The 12,500-nt window shown below is 49.6% G+C and overlaps 1 protein-coding gene across 4 annotated transcripts in view; it reads left to right on the forward strand.

Annotated features, from left to right (window-relative positions):
- The window catches only part of LINGO1 (leucine rich repeat and Ig domain containing 1), a 447,785-nt gene that overhangs the window by 49,868 nt on the left and 385,417 nt on the right, over positions 1-12,500 (forward strand). For all 4 annotated transcript variants that reach the window (XM_074966038.1, XM_074966039.1, XM_074966037.1 and 1 more), the window contains exon 2: positions 1,191-1,391. The gene's annotated coding sequence lies outside the window, so the exon portion shown is untranslated. The remainder of the gene's footprint in view (positions 1-1,190; positions 1,392-12,500) is intronic.

Raw genomic sequence — 12,500 nt, forward strand, 5'->3', positions numbered from 1 at the left:
GATTCCTTCTTGAGGGTACTGGATGTGGGCAGACCCAGTGGTCCTCTCTGGCTCTGCAGCTGCCAGACCAAATAAACAAAACTTGGGGTGCCTAATGTGACCAGCCTCATTCTCTGTAAACCATGACATGGATGAAACAGTTGTGGAAGGAGCTCCCAGCTACACTGCACAAGGAACCGGGCTGTGCCCTCCAGTGTATTGCAGATAGGCCATCAAAAAGCCATTGTGCAATGTCATTATGTTCCCTGCCTGTCAGACCCTATCAATAGTATCTCTGAAGAAGGAGGTAGTTAATCTCCCTACCCAGGAGCTGGACTGTGTTTGTTTTATATGCCTGGACCATTAAACCTGAAGAGGTACCCCAGGCTACCTTTCCTAGAGCATGGCTGTCAGTGTTAATGGGTTACAACGTTAGTGTCCCTCACAAATCCATCCTGGCTGCTCCCAGAGCCAGTTCTAGGGGTGGGTGAGCAGGACAGTCGCCCTGGGTGCCAACCTCCTGGGTGTGGTGTACTGCTGAGCCGCTTGGAGATATAGATAGATATATATAGTTGCTCTGCTCTGATTGGCTGACTATTTTGGAGGCTTTTTCCCCCCTCAGCCATTAAACAATAATGTCTACAGAGAATCTAGCTCAGGTTAAGTGACAGTCTCATCCTGTTGGAGCCTCCATCTTGAATCTCCTCACAGCCCTGCCCTTCCCAGGCAGACTTTGTATACTGGGAGGTGAAGTACACAAAAACTGGGCTCCTAACTTAACAGGCCGGTTTGTATGTGGGTGCTGGGCGGACTTCTGTGCATGTACAAGCGTTGGTATGTGAATGTGTGTTTGTAGTGCATCTACACAGGGTGCTGGCTGTCCTGTGCCAGGAAGGGGGTGATCACCCAGGGCACCAATAATACTAGGGACAGCTAAATGCTGTATATCGGCCTGTGGCAGCTTGCAGGCGTGGAGGAGCTGAGATGCCTGACTGTTTGCCTAAGGAAGCAGTCATGCTGGAGCTGGCCGGGGGTGTGTGTGTGTGTGTGAGAGAGAGAGAGTGTGTGGTGGTTTTGACCTTCCTCTGCCTTAACTGAACTGGGGAGACGATCACATTTGTCCAGCATGAGTGACGAGGAAGGCCCCATGACCATTAGGCCACGTTGCTCAGATTGTGCTGCTAAATTTTGTGTTTCCTTTCTCACTTCAGCCTGCTGTGCCTGAGGGCCATGAGCTGTTCTCAACATCTGGAGACCCAAAGGAGCAGCCCCTCATCCTTGGGACCTCAGCACTTGTAGAGGACTCTGCTGTGCCAAGAAGAGCCTTGCTGAAAGGAGCCCACCACCAGGAAAAGGCCAAAAGGCTGCAGCCTCCTGTAGCCCCACCCAGGGTCTCTTGGGGGTCTCTGAAGGTAAGACCCATATTCATTCTCTTTCCTTGGCAAACAGGCCTCCCTGTTGTTCCCCAGCTGAGGGCCATTTGCTTCTTGGTTGCCTTGTGTCATGTCACATCCCTCGCCTCATCCAAGCGGGAGTTTGATTCCTTGCACTTCGGTGACAGATGGTGGCAAGGTTTGGCATGCGTTTCTGCTGCTCTGTGATGTGTTGGCCTGTGGCTGCGCCGTCCAGGACTTGCAGGGGATTGTAGATGGGTGAAATCTTCTGCAGGCAATGCAGGAATTCTCTCTCTGCTTTGCTTTTCAAAGGGGTAGAATCAGAGCAGAAAGGCCCCCATTTTAACCCACCTTCTCTGTCTGCAAAGTCCAAGCCAGTGCTTATATTTGTGTGTCTTTTAGAGTATCCTTTGGTGGTCATAAAATGATACAAAATCATGGTGAGTGGGCAGAGAACAGCCTGACTCTGAGCAAGCCCGCAGTAACTGACCAGTGTAGTAAGCCCAACCCTCATGTACAGCCCTGCAGTAACAAACCAGAATATTCAAGTAAGCTCCTGTCAGCAACCCGAGGAGGATGGTTTTCTATTCTGGGAGCACCGAGAGGCCCAGCCCAGATTGGCGCATCTCTGTGCAGGTGCTGTACATACACCTAGTAAGAGAGAGCCACTGCCTTCTAGACAAGACAGACTAAAGGTGGGTGGGGAAATGGGCACAGGGAAAAGTGAAGTGCTCAAGTCTGAAGTTTGTTAATATAGCTCCGTCGCCATGGGCCATTGCACGTAATACAATAAATAAATAAAAGGTGAAAAACAACACAACTTCCAAGAACAGATACAAATTAAAACCACAGGATTAGCCTTTCCCTAAAATTAGTGACACCTTTCAAATCCGCACGGGAAGGTGAAGTAACTTGCCCGTGATCACCCAACGGAGGAGTGGCAAAGGCAGGAATGCAACGCAGGTCTTCCAGGTCCTGCGCTAGTGCCCTGTCTGCTAGCCTACACTGCCTCCCAATAAGAAATGGGGTTGAACAGCCTTATGGTGATGACCTAGTGCACTCAGTCCAGCCCCGATGAACAACTTGACAATACAGGTCCCTTGCCCTGGCTTCCTGCAGGTGGCCATGCTGGTACAGAAAGGGTTAACAATAAGCGCAGCTGGGTTAGGACAGAATGAAGCATAGGCCACTTGGATTCAAATGTTCCTGAATCCCTCTTTGTGCATGGAGTGGTGCTTCCACCACAGCAATCTCCCTCCTCATTAGACCCTAATGAGGCTGGGCTGGGGCTGTGGGAGCTGAATTGTTGTGATTGGTTCAGCTCCATTGATGTGCTTTCGATATAATTTTCTGCACTTTGTCTCAATAAAGCCCTTAAGCGTTCCCAGAATGGGCCCAGCCTTCTCTCCCCCAGAAGAGGCCTGGAGGGCATAGAAAGAGGCTTTCAGCTGGAGGCGGGCTGGGGGTGCAGTGCGGCTGGAATAGTTGGAAAGCATTATCCTGACATTGTCTGGAGATTAGCGGTGTTCTTCTCCAAGCAAAGGGACACATGCCCCATCATTAAAGCACAGAGTGCTCCCATGTGGTTCTTCTCTCTCTAACCATTTTTCTTCTCTCTCACATGCTTCCAATCCCTCCCGTCTGCCCTCCGCACTGAGTAGATTTTAGAGGGGGTGAATGGATGCACTTTTGGGGTGCTAATGCCTTGTCTTCATGAGGGAAAAAGGTGTTCTTAACTTGAGGCAAAATCTGGGCAGTTAACACTACTTAGCAGGTTGAGTTAAAGACTGTTTTCTTGCCATAGAGGATTGTTAGCCTATAGGGCAACCTAGTCTTCTAACTTGGTAACTTGTGTGCAAACTGCCATCTTCACTAGGATTTTACCTAGAGTTAAGAGCACCCCCCCTTTTTTTTTCTCCCTAGTGCCCATCCGTTGCAGTTCAGCCAGGGTGCCCAGTGCATTTATAGCCCAGCCCGCCTGCTTGCTCTGAGGGATGGCGGAGCAGAGGCACCCAGCCAACCCCTGGACAGGCCAGTAGTTACTGTATGCTGCTGAGCTGCCTTGGTTTGATGCGGGCCATGTGTGCTCACGCAGGGTGCACTGCAGGGGGGCGCCTGAAGGGGAGCTTCTCTGGGTCTGGTGTCGTGGGGAGCCTGAAGCTGCTGCCTTCTAACTGAGGGTGTGATTCTCCACGGCTGAGCACCTTGTGTCATCGCTTGCAACAGTACAAAGCAGCAGAGAGTCCCCCAGACAGGCTGCGCAGAAGCTGTGCCCAGGAGGAAGTGATGACACCAGCTGCAAGGCAGTGGACAAACAGGCCCCAAGAGGCTGACTGGGAGGAAAGATTTCAACAGCGGTGTATGTGTGCATGTATGTCCCGTGGGTGGTTAGGAACACAGAGATTACTAGACAGGATCACATCCTCGGTCCATCTTGTCCAGAGTTCTGTCTCCAGCAGTGGCCAGCACCATATGTTTCAGCAGGGTTTTGTGCACCTTCCTCTGTTGACAGATGTGGGATGGTCTACCTCCAGGAAGGTCTCGCCTCATAGTTAGGGACTGGATTAAGCTGTGAAGCGGGATGTATTATATTCCTTCCAAAAACTCTGGTCGCATTAACAGTCCTAAATCTGGATAGTCTCGTTATCCATTTCCATGTCCAGTCCCCCTCTGAGGGATTATTAATGTCCATGCACATCCTACAGAGAGAGTATCTGAATACATCTGTGTGTGTGGAAGCTGCAAAAAATCACCTCTGGTTTCCATGTTAAGGCAAATAATGACTGACTGATTTACAGCTCCAGATCTGCCATGCACAGAGAGGGGATTTGGGAAAAGTGCTTCATGAGCTTGTGCAGTGGGACAGTGGGGGCCATGGAATAAACACGGGATAAAATCCCTGCAAAGTAGACAGCTTATCCCTTGGTGCTAGCCAATACATACATGCTATGCATAGTATTACTGGAAATGTTGGGAAGCGAAATTAATTGAATGTAGTACTGTACTCTCCCCACAATTCTGTTCATCCAGGTCCAATATCCCATGACCCCTTGGATTAGCTGAAGTAAACTTCATCTTAAATAGATAGGAAAACTGCCAGGATCAGGACATATGGGTGTTTTACCATAGCAACAGGGAGGGAGGTTCTCCTGCAGGCTGGTACTGGAATGTCCTAAAGGAGAAGGACAAGACATAGGATTGTTCTACCCTGGTACAAAGCTAGGAGGTGCCTTTGTGCCCCTTAGTCCGTGGAATGCATGTGTTCAGAGCAAAGAGATAAGGGGTGCACCACGGATCCAGAAAAACAAGGGAGAAAGCTCACGGGTTAAATCTAGTTTTAGATGAGGCACATGGTACCTTTTTACATGTAAACAGGCTGGGTGTAAGAAGGATCGTCTTAGGAGGCAGTGCAGGATAAGGATTATTATTTATTGTATGGATTGCAGTGCTGGCTAGGCTCCACCTGAGGGCACTGTGGTGGGTGTTGTACCAGCACAATGAGAGACAGTCCTTGCCTCAGAATAGACACAATGGAAAGCAGAGGCAGGGAGAGATGGAATGACTTGCCCAAGGTCACTCAATAGGTCAGAGGCAGAGCCACCCAGGTGTGAGAGTTTTGGGAAGGAAGAGGTCTCGGCTTTGCCACTGCTAGATTGTCCCAGTAAGAACACCATCAGCTGTTCTGGCCTGGGCTGGTACAGGAGGAAGGACTCTCAGTTCCTCCAGCCCCAGCCCCTCCTGGCTGTCAGGTGGACGGTGAGGGCAGTTCAGTGCAAAGTCTGGGAGCTTGCCTCGTCTCTGAACGTGCCCAAAACCCCTGGTTAGGAGTGGGGAAATCAGGGCTCCGCCAGGCCTGACCTGTCTGAGGGGGATTGGCAGCTGGGGTGAGTGGGGGTGATCGGACTGCCCACCTGAGGCTGGCGTTTCCCAGGATCGTCTGTCTGCAGACTGCAGGGGATCACAGCTTCTCCAGGTCTGGCCTTCCCCAGCAGTCCACTTCTACCTCTTCCCCTTTTCCTTGTTTTGAGAGTGTTTTTTTAAGAGTTATTTGACTCTTCTGCATTGCACCTTCCAGCCAAATGGCTTTTAAATTAAACCCTCTGCTAACTCATTAAGCCCCTGTCCAGGTCACTTCCTGTGTGTGTGATTTATAGACCTGCTTTTAACATTTATTAACTGCTAAATCACTGTGGCTGGTCAATTGGAATCCTTCCCATTAGCTGCCTTGAGTGGTAGCCGGATGCCGGCCTTCTTCTCAAGTCTGGGGAAGGCTGAGGTGGGTCCTTCCTTGGTAGGTATCTGTCCAGCTGCACTCAGTCAGTCGCATGTTGCTCAAAAATGGACTGAAAATGGGGGAAGGTGGAAAGCGGGTGGGGGGAGTGGAAGAGAAGAGGGGAAGGCTTCAGATAAAAGATGGAGAATGGAAAAATGAAAAGATTTAATGAGGGAAGATCTGACAAAGGGACTGGAGAGAAACAGCAAGGAAAGGGGACCCTAAATAACACCTGGGTAGGTGGCTTATCACACACCTTCAATGCATTCTTCTAGGATCTTATGCCCTGTAATGCAGGAAAGGAATTGTGCCTTCATAAGGCACTACAAGTGAGGGTCAGAGCCCCAGAGTTAGGCGCTGGATCAAAATGTCCCCCAAAGGGGTGTCTTCATCTGGGGGATTTTGGTGTGAATCCATCTCCATAAGTACAGGAGTCAGGATGAGACTGTTGCCAGAGCCTGAGAGCAAAGCAGAGTTCAACTCTATCAGACTCTGTGACCTTGAGCCCCTCCCTATCCGTATAGTGGGGAGACTAGCGCTGCCCTACCTCCCAGGGGTGCGAGAGGATAAATACACTAGAGATTATGAGCCACTCTGAGGCTGCGATAATGGGGACCAGAAAAATACCTTAGATAAATGCACGGTAGTTTGGGCAAGGGGAAAAGACTTCAGACTGCTGAGGGGTGGGGGAGAAATCCTAATTAGAGGTAAAAAGCTGGTATGTGAGACCCCAGCATTAGGAGCAGCTTTGATTTATTTCTGGTTTTTGTCCTTTTTTCCTGTGTGCACTTGGCGCTTTCATTCGATAGGACTCGGCTGTGGTTTTTGCTGCACAATCAGGGCTAATGAGCACTCCCAGGAAATAAATTGCATCTTAAGCACAGCCTCACAGTGCAAAATAAACAGTTCCCTAGTGCTGAAGCTGCCTCGTCAGTGATCTCCGTCTCCCCTGAACTCACCAATTCAGGAGGTTGAGATCAGAACCCTGCTCTGCAGTATTCTGGGGCAAGCAGAAGGAGCTGCCATCATGAATCTGACACAGACTCTGTCGGGAATGGTGTAGCCCCCGATGGTTCGCCTGCTTGGATGTAATAGATGCCTATGTTTCACTTGTGGTGGGGCCCAAGTACAGCCCCATGTTGGTGGCTGCAAATCAAAGCAGTGATTCATCCTAGCGGCTAGAGGACTTTGTTATTTCTACTAGTATGGTGGAGCGTGCTCAGGTGGTGTTTGGGTTCAGCTTGGCCATGGGCTCTCTGCATGGGAGAAAGATACAGGTTATTCCCCTGCCTTGCGTTATGCCTGGTATCCCACACATCCCTATCCCATCCTGGCTGGGATGAGTGTCTGATGGGAGGTGGGCCGTGTGGAGTTCAAGGGGCATTGATTAGAAATGCATTGTCAAACAAAGGCTGAAATATTCCAACTCCTTGATGTAGAGCCGGGGGAGCCAGCAACTGGGCCATTTTCGAGGCCTATCCATGCTGCCTCTTTGAAATTTGCTTAATGATTCTAACTCCCTTAAAATCAGGCAGCCGCGTTCCTACCTCACCCCGGGGTTTTGCAAAGCTTGTTCCAGACTGTGTCTGAATCGTGCTATGATCTTAAACCTCAGACAAAGCTCTGCTTTAAAGTGACTCACTGTCCCTCTGCGAACCACCTTGGAGCTGTAACTGGACCATCATTGGGACTTAAACCTGGGACTTTTGATAGTGGAGCTAAAAGACTAGTTGGACTACTGCAGCAAACTCTCAAACCTCTGGTATGAACCACCAGTAGAGGGCAGCAAATGCTCCTTGCTCTCCTAGGATTGGTGTGGGATCCTGTCCATTGGGTTAGCTCAATTGAGCTAATTTAAACACACTTGGAAACGCTCCTCCACACCCATATAGACATAGTTTGGCATATTTACAATGGTGTCAGCTGATTGCATTGTTGTTTAGGTGAGTGTTAAGAGAGGTTTCCAGTTATACTGAACTTACTGGATTTGGGGGTCCTCCCCGTTGTCTAGGCAGAGTCCTGTTGGATCTGAAATCCATACTTCTCCAGTTCCTCAGGGGGTAGAGTGAATCTGCTGCCCCTGCCTTTGGAAGTGATCTTGGTAACACAGTTGCTGTCACAACTGCTTTTGCATTCCCCAGTGGGGATGAGGCTTTAGATCAGCAACCCAGCCTGGACGTATTAGACCCCTGCAGTGTCCATAGGGACTACAACCCTCGTATTAAACTGTGGCTGTCACTATTGTCATACACACAACTAAATTTATCTAGCAGCAAAGCCAGCACCTTAAAGCCGTTGGTTCTGATGTACCCATGATTTGCTGAGATCCGTGTCTCCTTTATCCCTTCCCCCTCTGTCTCTCTTGCTCAAATCCCAAAGCAGAGACTAGAAACTTGCTTGCAAAGGTTTTTTTTTTTTTTTTTTATGTTTCAGAGGTTGATGATAATCTGTATGCAAACACTAGCATGCACAGGATTGCAGCTAGAAAGCCAGCTAGCACACACAGACCTCAGCTGGAGCATGTTTGGAGCATTGCCTTACCAAACACAATGTAGTGATCTGGCCAGTATGAAATGGTACAATATGGTGAAACTAGACACCCCTTAAACTATAGGGAAAGATGACACACTTACTGGCTGTAAAAGAGCCTCCAGCTGACAACAGCCCAGCTTTTCCCGGCAGGGAATGGTACAGCAGTGCAAGGTATGAGGGGATTCCGAGCTTTGGCAGCCCCCAGCTTCTTGTTGTAGGGGGAGGCAGTCTAGCCAAGTGGATAGAGCACTGGACTGGGGCTGCATCCCCAGCCTCTCCAAGCAAAAGGTGCTGTAGGGGAGAGTGATACATCAGGAAGGAAGTCCCAGCTGACCCTGGGTGTATATTGGGGCTGTGTTGAGCTTGGATGTTTTGTAGCTAGAGCCAAAGAGCTGTTAAACTGTGAATAATGTGACAGCTTTTTTCGACAGGAGTTCAAAGTATTGAGGGGGGAAGCTGTGTGTGTGTGTAGGTAAATTTAAAAAAAAAAAAACTGAAAAAACGCCAGCAGAATATTTTACTCAATTCTCCCCAGACATTTTTATGTTGGGGTTAAAAAGAAAACAACTTCCCAATTAAAGGATTTTTATTTGTAACATACCTTGGGAGACCTTTCTAAATCAAGAGATTCTTCTAAATAATAAAAGTTTTATATTCAGGGGAATGGAGGGACTCAGGCAACAGGTGGCAGAGGAGCTTGGAAAGAGAGGAGGAGGAGAGCTGGGCTGTTGTGATGGAGGGGAGAGTGTGATATTCTGTTTGTTCGGAGCGCTTCTCTTCCCTGCGTTTAGAAATTTCTCATTTGACAGCCCCGTCCTGTCTTTGTTCTCCTGGCTGGTGTAGTGTGCGTTTCTGGGGCGGGATTTCATTGCCAGGGTTGCATTCACTGTGGAGATGTTTTACATCCAGCAAATGAAACTGGTAAGTGCTGATCCTGGGAGAGGGGGAGTGGAGCTGGGCTGATGGCTCAGCTGACATTTTGGCTCCTGCCAGCTGTCTGAGGTGACTCCCAGAATATCTCCCTCCAGATCAAAGTGGATCCTGGCAGGTACATTATAGCAGACAAAGCCTTTCCCCCCCACCATCAGGACTCTCACCACTACAGGGGCTTGCTGAAATGCATGGCCTGGCTGACGAAGTGCTCTGATGACCAAGATCCTAGCAATGCTGTATATTGTCAGGCTAAAGCAAATGGAGATCCATGCAGTCAAAGGCCACTGGTTCCCTGATGGTGATACTCGACAGAAGGAAGAACGGGTTTTGAAAGCAGGGTTTTCTGTAGCATGCATCTGGCAGTAGTATTCAGCCTCATTCACATGAAGCCAGTAGACTCACTAGAGGCTTGAACCTGTGAAGTTCTGAGTGCCTCTTGCATTGTTTTGCTCGGCCTCTGAACACTCCCTGTATCACAGGCTTGGTCCCAAGAGCTGCAGTCACTTCAGTTCCCATGTGGCCCATGGCATCATGCAGGGCATTCAGGACTGACTTCAGAGTTCCAAGGAGAATACAGCCTGTTTGGAAGATGCCTGTTGCTAGGGTGACCAGAGGTCCTGATTTTATAGGGACAGTCCCAATTTGGGGGGCTTATTCTTATATAGGCACCTGTTACCCTCTACCCTCTGTCCCGATTTTTTACACTTGCTATCTGGTCATCCTACCTGTTGCTTACTTTCTATACAAGGCCACTTTACCGATGGGTAAACGAGGCACTGAGATGCTTATGTAACTTGTCTAGGGGGTTAAGATGAGTTGTAGGAAATAAGATCTGTGTTCTAATGCTGGTCTCTCTTTTGGGAATGGGGACAGTGTACTTGCCCTCTCTGAGCCTCAGTTTCCCCATTGGTAAAAAGGGGGTGTAAGAGAGGAGATAGGGCCCTTCTGTTGACCCACCCTGGTAGCAGGAATTCAAACCATGTGTAAAATCTGGTTTGACCACCTAGTGCTCAGCCCTATGCTTGATACACCAGCACAGGTGGCCAGTGGCTTTTCACACACCCCTTGCAACTGGAAAAGCATTTTGTCTGACAGGAAGTTCCACTTCCTCCCAAAAATGTTTCCGTCTTGAAGGTTTTGTAAACTCCAAACCACGCAAGTTGTCCCTGAAGACACTGCTGTGACGGCTGCTCGGTCTGCACCCTGCAGCTATAGGGCTTTGGTCTGTGCCGCTGGGAGAGAGGCCTCCCAGCTGGCTGTGCTGTGCTAAGCCCTCCTGCAAGAGCTATGGACACACGCAAGCTTCCAGCTGAGAAGTTTCCTGTTCAGAGTTGTAGGCTACAGCCTGCCTCTCAGCCTGCACTGAATTCTGGGACATAGAGCAGGTCAGTGTGATGCCCTAGCCAGAGTAAACAGTGCGTGTTGATCCCAGGAGGTGGCATGAAAAGTGAGGAGAGGAAGCAAAACCTCATACAAAAGCCATGTGGGAGAGGCAAGAGAGAGGTGGGACAGACACTTGATGGTATAAAAAGACGAAACTGCACTGGAATCAAAGGAGCTGTGCCCATGTAGGCCAACAGAGCATTTGGACGGGAGAGCGGTATGGCTGAGGGGGCCATATGACATCAACTAGCTACGGTGTGTAGGTAGATTCATTGATAGGGCCCTGCCAAATTCACGGCCATGAAAAACACGTCACAGACCATGAAATCTGGTCTCCCCCCATGAAATCTGTATAGTATAGGGTAAAAGCACACGAAAGACCACATTTCAGGGGGGGAGCCCAGCGTTTCTCAAACCGGGGGTCCTGACCCAGAAAGGAGTTGCAGGGGGTGACAAGGTTATGTTAGGGGATCATGGTATTGCCACCCTTACTTCTGTGCTGACTTCAGAGCTGGGCAGCATACCACACCATGCTACCCTTACTTCTGCGTTGCTGCTGCTGGTGGCGGCTCTGCCTTCAGAGCTGGGCTCCTGGCCAGCAGCCGCCACCACTCTCCAGCTGCTCAGCTCTGAAGGCAGCATCGCTGCCAACAGCAACACAGAAGTAAGAGTAGCAATACCTCAATCCCCCCTTACAATAACCTAGCAACCCCCCCCCCCCACAACTCCTTTTTGGGTCAGGATCCCTCCAATTACAACACCATGAAATTTCAGATTTAAAGAGCTGAAATCATGAAAAGTACCATTTAAACATCCTATGACCATGAAATTGACCAAAATGGACCGTGAATGTGGTAGGGCCCTACTCATTGACTTTAAGGCTACAGGGGATCCTTATGATCATCTAGTCTGACCTCCTGCAGAACACAGGCCAGAGAATTGAACCCAGTGCCCAAGGTTACCTGGCCGGCCAGTGGCAGAATCAGGAATAGAACCTAGGCTATTGCTCTATCGACTGGGCCACACAGCCTGAACTTAGCTGGCTGTATTCCCACATCCCCTGTTCCCCAGATGATGACACACCTGCCCTGCCACTGCTCTGGTGTGACCTGTCCAGCCTGCTTCTGCAGTGCCAGAGTCCGTTGCGTGCAGTAAGCTGCCATACGTTCTCCCTCACTCTTTCGTTTATTTCTTTGTTGTTGTTGTTTTTTCTGCCCTCCTTCCTTTCTTTTAATATTACTGCAACGTGCCCTAGAATCCCAAGGTCATTCTAGGTGACTGGAGCGATTAATGGGTTTGCTGTCCTCTGCTTGTGTGCTTTGTGTGTGTTTTATATAGACTGCACCTGTGTGTCTTTTTCTCCCCCCCTCTCTCCTTTCCTTTTATTTTCTTGTCCTACTTTTCAAATCAGACTGCTGCCAGTGCTCCAGTAAATAAATTGAATTCTGAGAGACTGGCCTCTTCTAAAGGTCAACTGACTTCATGAGCAACTCTCCTTGAGCGTGGGGCATGTGTGTTTGGAACACTAATTAGGATGAGTCGCATGGTGTGTGCATTTGGGATGGCGGGTGAGAGTTGGAGTGAGAAGACTTGGACAAAGTGGTAAAGAGCCTTGGCAGTGATCTGGTGTGGACATGAACCTCAGGGCCACAGAGCTCAGGAAGGGAGGGACACAAGGTGGCTCTGTGCCACCTCTGCAGCACTTGGCTTCTGGGGACTGGTCTCATCCCTGGTGGAAATTAGAGATGCCTCAGGGCTGCTCCAACCTTTGCTCAGCCACTTATGGCCTCAAGAGGACGTTTTAGCAGCAGAGAAGAGCCAGAGTACAGAGGTGTTTCAGCTACGTCCTCTATACCAGGGGAGATTGTGACATGGGATGGCAACGGGTCTACAACCCTTGAGGATTTCCCCTCTGGAGGGGAAATTCCTGTGTGGCTGGTGATCACTGGCTTTCCTCCTACTCTGTGCTGCTGGAGTTTCACAAAACTCCTGTGAAATGGAGAGGT

The sequence above is a fragment of the Natator depressus genome, chromosome 10, assembly GCF_965152275.1.
Source record: "Natator depressus isolate rNatDep1 chromosome 10, rNatDep2.hap1, whole genome shotgun sequence".
NCBI classification, from domain to species: domain Eukaryota; kingdom Metazoa; phylum Chordata; order Testudines; family Cheloniidae; genus Natator; species Natator depressus.